General features: G+C 38.4%; 1 protein-coding gene across 3 annotated transcripts in view; it reads right to left on the bottom strand.

The window, feature by feature from the left end:
* The window catches only part of Pcf11 (Pcf11 cleavage and polyadenylation factor subunit), a 52001-nt gene extending 39481 nt beyond the window's left edge, over window positions 1-12520 (bottom strand). For all 3 annotated transcript variants that reach the window (XM_073990103.1, XM_073990102.1, XM_073990101.1), the window contains exon 1: window positions 12309-12520. The gene's annotated coding sequence lies outside the window, so the exon portion shown is untranslated. The remainder of the gene's footprint in view (window positions 1-12308) is intronic.
* Between the last annotated feature and the right edge of the window lie 361 nt (window positions 12521-12881).

Below are 12881 nucleotides of genomic sequence, written 5' to 3' on the forward strand. Positions count from 1 at the left end.
TTTTGAGTTCAAGAACAAAAAGAACATGGAAGGAACTGAGCTAGAGGGACAGCATATTCGACATAAAGTTTCCTAATTCTATTTAACTGAAAAAATGTCACCTAAAAATGATGAACAAATATCTCCAAACAGAAATATAAGCTATTTTCTCAATGATAGATGGGGGTCAATCAAAAAATGCATTATGTCATAACTCAGAAATTTCAGCTATGGGATCATTTGGGGATCTTAATTAGGGCTTTCATTCCGAAAAGGAATTTTTCCACCCCCAGATCTTGACTTCCATAAAAAACATGATGAGAATGCCAATAGACTTTTGTGAGAAAACCCGTAAGACTTCTGACGAAAGAGCTTAAAGGTCCAATTTTAATTCGATTGTCATGGAACATTACGTTTGCTTGCAAAAATGTGAAGAATCAATTGGATCAAAAAAAAAAAAAAAAAAAAAAAAAAAAAAAAAAAAAAATAGGGATGAATATACGCACTTCAGAGGATAATAAATATCCTATGAATAGTCCTTTAATTTATTATAATATACCATTTGCACACATGTTTCCTTATACCTTTCCTTTAAAATAAATAATGATTTTTAAAAAATGTTCTTGTTCCAAATTTAATGGTATATTTCTATAACGTGGAAAAAATTTGCCCGGAGTCGGAGTCCAGTTAATTTTTTCGACTCAGACTCCGACTCCGACTCCAGCAAAATTGCTCGACTCCGACTCTGACTCCAAAACCCTGGTTTGGACAAAATATTGTGAAGGCCAAATTTTTGCTCGATTTGGCAGATCCGTTCGAGAGTTATCTTGCGCTCCAACCACTACACACGGTGTCATAGGGGTTTTTTGAAACTTTCAGGCTATTTTCTCAGGAAGTATGGTTTTGCCTCTTATGAAATTTGTACCGCCGTATGGGGGCCGTTAATAGTTGTTACAACAAAAATCAAAACGGTTCGAGAACAGGTCCTAAACTGAACTTTTCCGAAATTTTGTGTGGGAGGAGGTACCCGAAAGCGTGGAACTATTGAGTCCATATTGGAACCTCACTAAGTTTGGTCGAAATTTCACGAAGTGCAAAGTATGGACCAAATCGCACAAATTTTCCGAACATTTTCGAACTTTTGTGGGGGAGGTACCGGATGGAGTGGACCGATTAACCCATCTTCGAACTTAAACTAAGTTTGGACAAAATATTTCGAAAGCCAAATTTTGGACCAAATCGGTTCATCCGTTCGAGAGTTATCGTGCGCAAGAGCCAGCCAGACAGACAGACGGACGGACATTGCTCAATCGACTCCAAATTGTCTGAAACACATTTCGTCCAAACATACTTGGGGTCTAAAACCATTATTTCGATGAGGCACATTTTGCCCATATGAAAGTGTATATACCCTCGTTAGCATAAATGCTGAGGGTATAATTACACTTCTGAATAACACCAAGGACCGACCTATCATTACAAAACTGAAACTAAGCACTTAATTGGTTAAAATCCCTTAAAGTAGGCATATACTATTCAAGATAAATGTTTTCTGGATTAATGATTTTAAATATAATCGTTTTGAGCTCCGGGTAAAATATTATATTGCTGTCTCTCTAAACTATCTTCTATTCGCCGTATGTTTTGAAAGTTATTGAAATGGGCATAGGCCCCATAAAGATGAACACAGATTTTTCGTGATATACAGCATGACGTATCATTAACATTAAGTCAAGACGGATCAGAATTTACAAAATCAATAGTTTAAAACATCATATTACAGTTTTTCTAATGACAAATTATGTGTTAAAAGGACTTTACTGATCCATGAGAATAAGCTTATGATGTTTTGACTGAGATTATGAACTGCATATCTCAATCAATTTGTGTAAATCTACAAATTTCGGTAAAAACAATAAAAATGTTAAATTTTTAACAGTCCTTGGGATCCGTCCTTGTTGAACATATAAATCTCTTCTGTCACTGCAATTTCGGTGACTGGTGGAGAACAAAACCATCAGATTGGAACTTATTTCCAAAAGATAGGCATTTAAAACTGAATATGTATAAAAATATTGAAAATTATCGCAAAATTAGTGATTTCTTTGAAGGTGTGCTAATTATGTGTCCAGTAAATCTGTGTATACATTAGGGTGGGGCGATTTGTATGGAAGGAAAAAAGTGATAGTGGGCGCCTGGAGTTTCTGATTCTTGGGATTGTACTGAGCAAAAAAGTCCACTAAACCATATGTCTACGGTGAAAATCGAGCCCCGAATTTTGACTTGAAAATTTTTTCAAGGATATTTTGGCCAAACCATATCCCAGAAACTTGACCAATCCTGAAAATTTCCTTTTTCGTTTTTAGTACACTCACCAAGGGCTTTTATCTCCAAAAGGAATTTTCCACCCACTGACTTTGAGTCAAATTTTGTAGCACAGTGTAATTTATCGATATTTTCCGAAAAATGTGCACATTCTCGGGGCCATAACTGCCTGAAGAAGCGTTCCAATGCTTTTGCTGTGTACTAGAGAATTCTTAATTATTGTCTTGGCTACAATTTGTCTTTGTGTTGGATTGAAAATCTCTGTGGTTTGGCTGTTACATACATATATGCCAAAATATCCAAAAAACCTTGAAAAAAACTTCAAGTCAAAATCCGGGGGCTCGATTTTCACCGTAGACATATGGTCTACTGGACTTTTTTGCTCTGTTCAATCCCAATAATCAGAAAATCTAGGCGCCCGTGGTGGTGTTCAAATCGCCCCACCCTAGTGTATACATATTATATTATAGTCGAAACATCAATTTTTTCGAACTGACACGTGCCTGTGTAAACGTTCGGAAAAAAAATTGAAGTTACTTTCAAAGCACTTACATTGATTACTAACAAGGAAATTTGATCGGCAATGAGGTTTGGTGTGGCAGTGAATATGTGTGAGTGTATTTGGTGGCGGGGGTATGTGGCTGTTGTTGAGTTCTATTTGTTGTAGTATTTACTTTACCTTCTTTGTTCTACCATGCCACAGTACCTCGTATCAGTAGTGTGATCTCTAACGCATTTTATGGTAGAGACATAAATCGATAAAATTTAAACGTAAAATTATGAGTGAAAATATGAATAAAAGCAACACTGATGCTATATGTAGGACAACTTTATTTTGGTTGCTATCTTAGTCCCGGTCCATACTAGCGTGAATTTCATTAAAAAATTTCATGAAATTAGGCGTTCTTAAATCGAATTCCCCACTACAGCAATTTTAAGATTTTACTCTACTATGGAAGTCGATCTAAAGACGCATAATTTCATGCAATTTTTTCAATGAAATCACTCTAGTGTGGAACGGGACTAACAGATAAATTTCATTAATTACCGAAATTATAATTTTATCGGTTGTCGGTAACCACTACTGATTGAATTTAACTTATTGGAACTTCAAAATTGCATCAATAGGAGGGAGACCTTTCTGCTGGATTTTTTATACTAAAGACCTCATCCAAGGAGACTTATATATTTTAAAGGATTCTTCTATCAAAGGGTTTTTATACCCTCCACCATATGGAGGGTATAATTAAATTTGTTATTCCGTTTGTAACACATCGAAATATTCGTCGGAGACCCTATAAAGTATATATATTATTGATCACCATAAAATTCTATGTCGATTTAACCATGTCCGTCTGTCTGTTGAAATCAAGATACAGCTCGCAATTTTAAAGATAGAGACTCAAAATTTGGTACAGAAGTTTTTATTACTTGCAGGATGGTTGGTATTGAAAATGGGATATATCGGTCCACGTTTTTATATAGCCCCCACCTGTAACGTAATCCTGGGTTGCGACGCAAACGCTCACCATTTCCAGTGGGGCAGCAAGGACACCAACAAGAGGGGTGAGTCCATATTCGATTTTATTTTATCTTATAATTTACGGATATGTAATAGGGGTAGTGATCCAACGTTTAAAATTAGGAACAGGGAAGAGGTCATTGACCTAACCCTTTCTAATTTAGATGACTCTGTCCTGAGGAATTGGAGGGTATCTAAAGAATGTTCCTTTTCGGACCATATGCAGATATTCTTTGATGTCTCTCTGGACAGAGGTCGCCAAATTCCTTATAGGAACCCACGAAGGACAAACTGGGACAAATATACGGAACTAACGAACTCGCAACTAACTCCTAATATTAGTACGGAAACAGTTGATGACCTCAATGGAACCGTTAAAAATCTCACTGATGTTCTTCTTCGTTGCCATAAGGAGTCCTGTCCACTAACATATCCTGGGAGGAAATCTCAACCGGTGTGGTGGAGCAAGGAGCTTGGCGAACTTAGGAAAAACACTAGACGACTGTATAACAGGGCGCATGAGACTAAACTCGATATTGATTGGGACTCCTATAAAGTGAGTTTCAATAAATATAAGAGTGAAATCAAGCGGGCAAAGAAAACATCTTGGGTTAACTTCTGTGAGTCGGTAGAAGGAGTTAACGACGCAGCTAGGTTTCGACGACTACTCTCCAAGGACCCCAAATCCATTGGAAGTATCAAGAAACAAGATGGTGCGTGGACAGACTCCGCCACTGAGACTCTTGATCTCCTTGCGGAGACCCACTTCCCAGGCTGCAAGGATGAGGATACTGTCAACAACGAGCGTGACGACTTCCGAGTTCAGGAGCCTTTGGATTTGGTACTCATTGACAGGGTGGTCAACAGAAGTAGAATTAAGTGGGCGGTCAGCACTTTTAAGCCTTATAAGTCTCCTGGGCCGGATGGCATAACGCCGGCGATGCTACAATTTGCATCACCGACCTTATACCAAATCCTGGAGGAGATTTTTAGGGCGTGCTTGACTTTCTCTTTTATACCGGGGCTGTGGAAGGAGGTAAAGGTAACTTACATTCCCAAAGCGGGAAAACCTAGTCACTCTGCACCTAAAGACTACAGACCCATAAGTTTATCATCCTTTCTCCTTAAGACACTCGAAAGACTGATCGACCTGGAGATAAGGAATCAGGTAGACACCATCTCTATAAGCAACTCACAGCACGCCTATGTTAAAGGTAAATCTGTTGAGTCTGCCTTGCATGAGGTGGTCGGCTTCATTGAGAAAAACATGGAAGACTCAAACTTTACCTTGGCTGCCTTTCTAGACATAGAAGGAGCTTTTAACAATGTAAAACTTGAGTCCATTAATCTCTCACTGAAGAAAGTTAATGCACCTGAACCCCTAACGTGCTGGATTAATAATATGCTTCAAAGCAGGATTATAAATTCTAGCATTGGGGAGATAAAAATAAGGAAAACAGTGACTAGAGGCACCCCTCAAGGAGGTGTGCTCTCGCCATTACTGTGGCTCCTTGTTATAAACAATATTTTGATGGAGCTGGACAATCAAGGTATCAAAGTTGTTGCTTATGCCGATGACGTGGTACTGCTGATTTCCGGTAAATTTCCGTCAACCATTTCGGAGCTTATGCAAGGAGCACTATCAACTCTATCACGCTGGGCCAAGGCTAATGGCCTTGGGGTTAACCCAACGAAGACGGAACTGGTAATGTTCACAAGGAAGCGTAAGCTCGGCGCCTTTGTTCCACCAACACTGGATGGGGTGCAGCTCCAACTCTCCCCCGAAGCAAAGTACCTTGGCACAATCCTTGACTGTCAATTGCGATGGGATAGGAATGCTGAGGAGCGGGCGAAGAAGGGAATGATAGCACTTTATTCATGTAAGAACTCCATTGGGAAAAGCTGGGGACTAACTCCTTCGATTATACACTGGCTGTATAATACAGTGGTTAGACCCATCCTATCCTATGGTTCTCTCGTTTGGTGGCACTCATTGCTTCAAAAGTCAACATCCACTAAGCTCGATAAGGTACAAAGGGCCGCCGCAACTCTTATTACTGGAGCTACCAGGAGCACGCCACAGGCTGCACTGAACGCAATGCTGAACTTAAGACCATTGAGTATCAGCATTAAGTGTCAGGCAACCAGGAGTGCCCTGCGGCTTCATGAACAGGGTCTTTGGCGTGGTCGTACCTATGGGCATGGGTGTATCCTGAATGAATCAGGTATTTTTGTGAACCATTGTGGCAAAATAAGTGACTATATATCACCAGTCATGAGATTTGACGATATAGAAGTCATTATACCTAGTAGAGACGACTGGAACCGCAGTAACCCCCCTCTGGGCGGTCTGGCTATATATACAGACGGCTCCAAGATGGAGGAAGGTACCGGTGCCGGTGTCTACTGTGAAAGTCTATCACTTGAACGCACATACAGGCTAGACAGCAACTGTAGTGTGTTCCAGGCTGAAATCTTCGCGATTTGGAAGGCGGCGGAATTGATTAAAAATCTGGATGCAGAAATCTTTGAACCGGTGACTATCTATGTGGATAGTCAAGCGGCTCTTAAAGCCATCAAATCCTGTAACATCAAATCCGACGTCGTCCTCAAGTGTAGAGCAGCTCTGGATGCGCTAACTAACGGCTTTCGGCTATGTTGGGTACCTGGACATCGTGACTACCAGGGTAATGAAAAAGCAGATGAATTAGCTAGACGAGGATCACAGTCCGCTGATCTAGCTATCACTGACTCTATCAAACCACCCATCTGTCACTTTTTCCAAAAAGTCGAAGCGTTCTCTGACGAAAGAGCCAGTGAATTGTGGCGCAATGAACCTAGGTGCATTGTGGCAAGATCCATATGGCCGTCTCTGTCAGCCAAAAGAACGAATTCGCTGTTGAACCTGAGCAAAGCGGAAGTGAAGGTAACGACGGGAGTCATCACTGGACACTGCTATGTCAGGGCCTTTACCATTAAATGGGATAGGGATGTTAATGACTACTGCAGACTCTGTGAGGATGAGGAGGAGTCGGAGTCGATCGAACACCTCCTGTGTCGTTGTCCAGCTCTGGCTCGTAGACGACACAGACTAGTGGGTGTTCGTTTTCCGCCGTCTCTAACCTTCTACTCAACTGTGGAACCTACTGTAATCTGCAACATCGTTAAAAATCTAAAGTGGCTGGGACAGCGCAACCTAAACGCGTAACGCTTTGTCTTTTCGATTATTCTGCCTACCTCGTTTTCTTATCTGTATCCTAGTTCTTTTAATTCTTTTTATTCCTATTTATCTATTCATCCTATTAATTCTATTCTATCTCTCTTATCTATTTTTATCTCTCTCCACTTTTTCTAAAGGATGATCACAATGGACCATAAGGTCTCCGAGTGGCGCAGTCACATTTAGTGGCTGCACATCCTCTAACCTAACCTAACCTATATAGCCCCCATAGAACGTTACCTCCCGATTTTCGGTATTTTTAAGGTTTTAGCTTCATTATCCTACTAAAATGGCTGAAATTTGGTATTTAGTTATCGTTGGGTGTATAAAACTTTCCACCTGAAATTTGTTGGTATAAGTCCACGCATTCATATAGCCCCCATGGAACGGTACCTCCCGATATTCGGTATTTTGGAGGTTTTAGCTTCATTATCCCACCAAAATGGCTAAAATTTAGTAATTAGTCCTCGTTGAGGATATAAAACGTTCCACCTAAAATTTGTTGGTATAGGTCCACGCCTTAATATAGTCACCATAGAACGGTACCTCCCGATATTCGATATTTTGAAGGTTTTAGCTTCATTATCCCACCAAAATGGCTGAAATTTGGTATTAGTTATCGTTGGGTGTATAGAACTTTCCGCCTTAAATTTGTTGGTATAGGTTCACGCCTTCATATAGCCCCCACAGAACGGTACCTCCCGATATTCGGTATTTTCAAGGTTTTAGCTTCATCATCCCACCAAAATGGTTGAAATTTGTTAATTAGTCTTCGTTGAGGATATAAAACGTTCCACCTGAAATTTGTTGGTATAGGTCCACGGCTTCATGTAGCCCCCAAAGAACGGTAAAGATTTTAAATTAATTTCCCAGTTAGCCATTTACAACACGATTATGCAATATTTTTCAACAACCATAATAACATGTGCTCTTTCAGATGGAATAAACAAAAACATAAAATATTGGTAGTTTCTTTCTTTCTTTCTTTCATGAAAAATTAGTTTTTTGTTCTTCTTTCTATAAAATACACTTCCATGTCGTCTTTCTTTTTAGAACACACTTCCAATGTCTTCTCAATTGTTCCTCTTTTTAAAGAACACACTTTAAAGGTATATTCTATGTATACAAGACCCTCCAAAGGGATCTTCCCAACTTAAGGCCCTTCGAAGGGGATTTCCATCTATAGTTGGCCATTTGGAGAGGTCTTCAACATAAAATCCTTAAAGGTTATTCTTTGATGGTATATTCTATGTATACAAGACCCTCCAAGGGGATCTTCCCAATTAAAGGCCCATCGAAGGGGATTTCCATCTATAGTTGGCCATTTGGAGAGGTCTTTATTTAACATTTTCGAAGAGGTATTCCATCAACAGAATGTCCATCAAACCAAATTTCCGAAACGTCTGAACAATTTCGGAAGAACCTTCCAAAAATATCATTCCGTATCTATTCGATTTTTGTAAGGGATTTTTCACTCTTCTTGTTCTGATTTCATTCCGGATTCGGAGTCGCAAAAAATTTCCCTTCCGAATGTTCCAATTATTTTCTTCCGATTTCTCTCAGACATTTCGTTCCAAAATTATGTCAACCTCTCCAAACAACCTTACGATTTCGGATTCGAAATCAGGCGTTGCATCAATTGTTCCTACCGATTTCATCACTATTTCGGAACGATTGGCTCACTGGGGTCTTTCAAAGGTATATTTAATTTATTTTCTATAGAAAGTACGTTTTATAACAATTTGACCCCTTAAAAAGATCTCCAGTATAGAAATGGCACCACAAAAGGGCCTTCAACATAAAGAAGAACGTTCAAATACACTTCCAATACGACTTAAAATACACTTCAAGTACGACTTATAGATACAAAGGACCCTTCAAAGGTCTTTATTTACAGGACTCACTTGTATATCATTCGAAGAAGTCTTATAGCAAAAATGGGATATTATTCCTGTAGGATACCCCTCAAAGACGTTTTCTTCCCATAAAAAACTTTTCAGGTGGTCCTTAATATAGAGAAAGTCCTTCAAAATAATGTTCTACATAAGAAATCACCTTTAAAATGGCATCTTCTATCTATAAATGACCTCTAAAAACGAACCAAAAATGTCCGTTGAAGACTCGGTATTTCCTTAAAAAATCTTTCAAATAGGACTTCTCTCTTTCAAAGAATTTTTTTAAAAGACGACTTCTGTCTATACAAGGCCATTCAAGGAAGACCCGTCAAAGGGCTGCTCCCCAAAATTTCGGAGGAACTCAAAACCATTAACCTAAGCGAATCAACAGACTATCGTCGGTCTTGAATCCCTAGATTTGCTGGCGAGTACTCACTTCTCTGATTGCATGGATAGCACGAAATGGAGGTCATACCCAAACCTACGAAGATCCGAAACATGTAAAAAGTGGTAAACAAAAGACTGTATGGGCGATTAACACATTCTAGCCATATATTTATTTATTTCATTGAATGCATATCCCGGACTGCATTAATGGAAGATAGACCTTTCAAAAAGGGTTTCATTCTATACGAAACGTTTTCTATTTGCAGAAAAATCTTCAAAAGAGCTTAGTATCTGCAGAATAACCTTTCAAGAGGTCTTTTTTCTATAGAAGCCCTTAGAAGAAGCAAAAAATGGAATCTATAGATGGAAGACATTTCAAGGCTAAAGTTGAATGTTTTCATTAAGCTCGGATCGGGACCAAATGTTTTTCACAGGTCTTTTCACTCTGATCACAAATATATACAACATTTATAATGTTCCCCGGAAGGTCTCACAGAATCCAAGGACGCGAGGCTGGATAGGTTAAAAGATTCACCAGCAACACCTAACAGACAACATGAAAAGACTCGAAAAGTAGATGATAGAATGGCTCTGTATGATATACGAAACATCGTTTGCTGGGTTCCAGAACATAGTATTATAATGGTAAAAGAATCAACAAATGGAATAGATCGGGGTTGCTCTAAGTATATCGATTTATCAACTGATTAATCTGTTAGGCCACCGATAAGATAATACATCAGCAAACTTCGTGAGATCTAGCTTGAGAAGGTGAAACGCAGATGGCTTATGGAACCTGAATGCAGTAGGTATATCCAAGTTGCAACTTCGGGCCCAAGGTCTCAAACCATACAAAACAAACCTGTTGGTAACGTTCTTTGACCTTACATTCCGATGGCTTCGAAGATATCATCATCAGAGCAATCGCCTAAACATACTGTTATGATGACGACATCGTTAAGGCCCGAGGTAATCAGAAAAATTAAATTTGTGTCGGCGTTTCTCATTGCTAATAACTCAGAAACCCGAAAAATGCCATCTTTAGGAATCTGATAGTACAATAATCTCAGAGAAGTCACTCCGATGCCCTACATCGCCCTAGATGCCCTACCAAACTCCCTTTTCTGTGCGTCGAGTGATTTCCTTACGACTATTTTGAGATAATTCTTCTTTCAACTTTTCCTGTCAACTTGAGACGATATCTTTTGGAATATCAAAATTTTTCTAAAATTTATGACGTTCACTACTTCTTATACGTTTTATACAAGTACATGTCGTTTTCGATGTTTACAACTTTTAGACGGTCGAAAACTAAAAAAATTGTAATATCGACCATTCTACATAAGTGTCTATTCAAAGGAGTCTTCAAAATAGAGAAAAGGAGTAAATTTGAATTATATAACTCAATACAAATAAGTGTTTTTATAGAATACCCTCCAGAGAATCATTGTAAGAATCTCCAAGGTGGTTCTTTCTAAAGAAACCTACAGAACATAAATACATGGTTCCGACAGACTTAATACAACAACCATTAAAATGACCCCGTGGAGTCTTTGTGGCAATAGTGTATCATTTTTTGTCGTCCCCTTGCTTACATTTATACAAAATGGTTCGAGTTAACAGTCGTTGGCCGATATCACAAAGGGAATCGAGGCAATGTTCTTGTTACAACGACCTTAACAGGAAACGAAGCTTGGCGTCTTTCTTTTAAAAATTAAGAGTGTTTGAGGGAGGGCGGCCGTATTTTAAAACATTCACCTATGAACATAGTCTCACAACAGCTTGTTGGAATCAAGACCCTAAGGGCTTTACAATGAAATCCATATTGAATTGATTGGCTGCAAAAATATGATAAAAATCGTGAACTTTTCAGGCTTTTTTCTTGGAAAATATGGACTTACAAAAGAACAAAATAAAAAGAAAAATATCGTTGCACTCAAGATCTGTCGCCGTAGCCGGTCCCAAGCCCGATTGAGAAAAGAGAGATCTTGTCGTAAGCCAATGTGGTGAACTGACTATTCCAGAGTACACCTTTGGAACAAGCGACATACACATCAGGTATTGATCTTCTACCTAAAAAAGAAATACCCTAACACGGATGCAAAAGAGTACCAACCAGAGCGCCTGTATCTTGTTTGTGGAGGGCTAGCCATGACAGAACTCAGTTCCCCCTTTAGAAAACTAGCTGAAGGATGAATGATGAAAACCGCAGCAGAGATCCTGGACAACTCCGCATCCAATGCAGGAACAGATCAGGGACGTTGTGTGTATCTTATATAAATATAGGTAAATATTAAAAATAATCTATAAAAACTACTGTCACCAAAAATTAATCACTTTGGGGAATACGTACTCTTGTATTAAGTAAATGTTTGCCACAGAAACAACGAGGCTTTGACATTAAAAACTCAACTCACCACAAAATTAACACTTGTCAAAAAAGCTTGACATTCATTTTAATGACAGGTGTTTGTAGGTTTCACTGTACATTTAGCTAAAACACATTGACATTCTATTGACGTATTTTTACAACAAAACATGGAAAGGCTACAATTTCGAAAATGAAATTTCCCACCAAACACACATGTAAACACAAAATCATCAGACACACTGAACACACGCCACAAAGCGTACAGATTCGCGCATATACACACACTACTTCATTATTATATACACATATTTATGTAGGTATATGTGTTATTGGCAAACATTATTGTACCCCTTTTTTTCATGGAGATTCCCAATTTTTATTTTCGTAATTTTCACAATTTCACAAGAATTTTCTTTTTTACAGTATTTTTCATTGGTGGAAATCTACACTTTTCTAAACAAATTTTCATTGTTTTTATTTGCACAACTGTTTTCCTTGGCATATTATTTTGTTGGGGAAAAAACCAAACCACATCGTCGTATTCGTCATCACATTAAAATATAGACACACAAAACGTTTGACCTTTAAATTTCTTTAAAAAAAACTTACCTTAAATTTACAAAATGCTGTTTATATCAGTCTTTATTCATTAAATAAATATTTTTCACTACTTCAATCTTATTATTTGTTATTTAAATTCAACTAAACACTAATAATTATAAAAGTTCACGTAAGAAGAATAAAAACGGCGACGATGCTTCTTTTATCCGATTATGAAAAATGGCTGACGACTTTCAATTCCACCACCACCTTTGGAAAATAAATCACCACCGTTGCTGTCAAAATGTGATTTAGGTAAACACAATAAAGTCGTTTGACGCTCAGCGCTTGAGCGAAAGCGTTTGGCGTCAGAATAACAAGACTTGTTGTGAAAAGGCCTGGCCACATGACAGTTTGTTCCAAGGCAAATTTATACAAGGTAAATGCATGAATCACAAGTTGTGATGGTCTGTATGACGATTTTTTAGGTTTTCGACGGTAAGAAAGTTGTAAACGTCGGAAACGTCATTTACCCGTAGAAAACGTATAAAAAGTAGTAAACGTCATAAACCTCAAAAAATGTATGTTACCACCATATTTTTCACTTAATATTAATTCTGCAAGCCTGTCTTTGTTATTGAA

Source organism: Musca autumnalis, unplaced genomic scaffold (genome assembly GCF_047663935.1).
Source record: "Musca autumnalis isolate F117 unplaced genomic scaffold, ASM4766393v1 scaffold_5, whole genome shotgun sequence".
NCBI lineage: Eukaryota > Metazoa > Arthropoda > Insecta > Diptera > Muscidae > Musca > Musca autumnalis.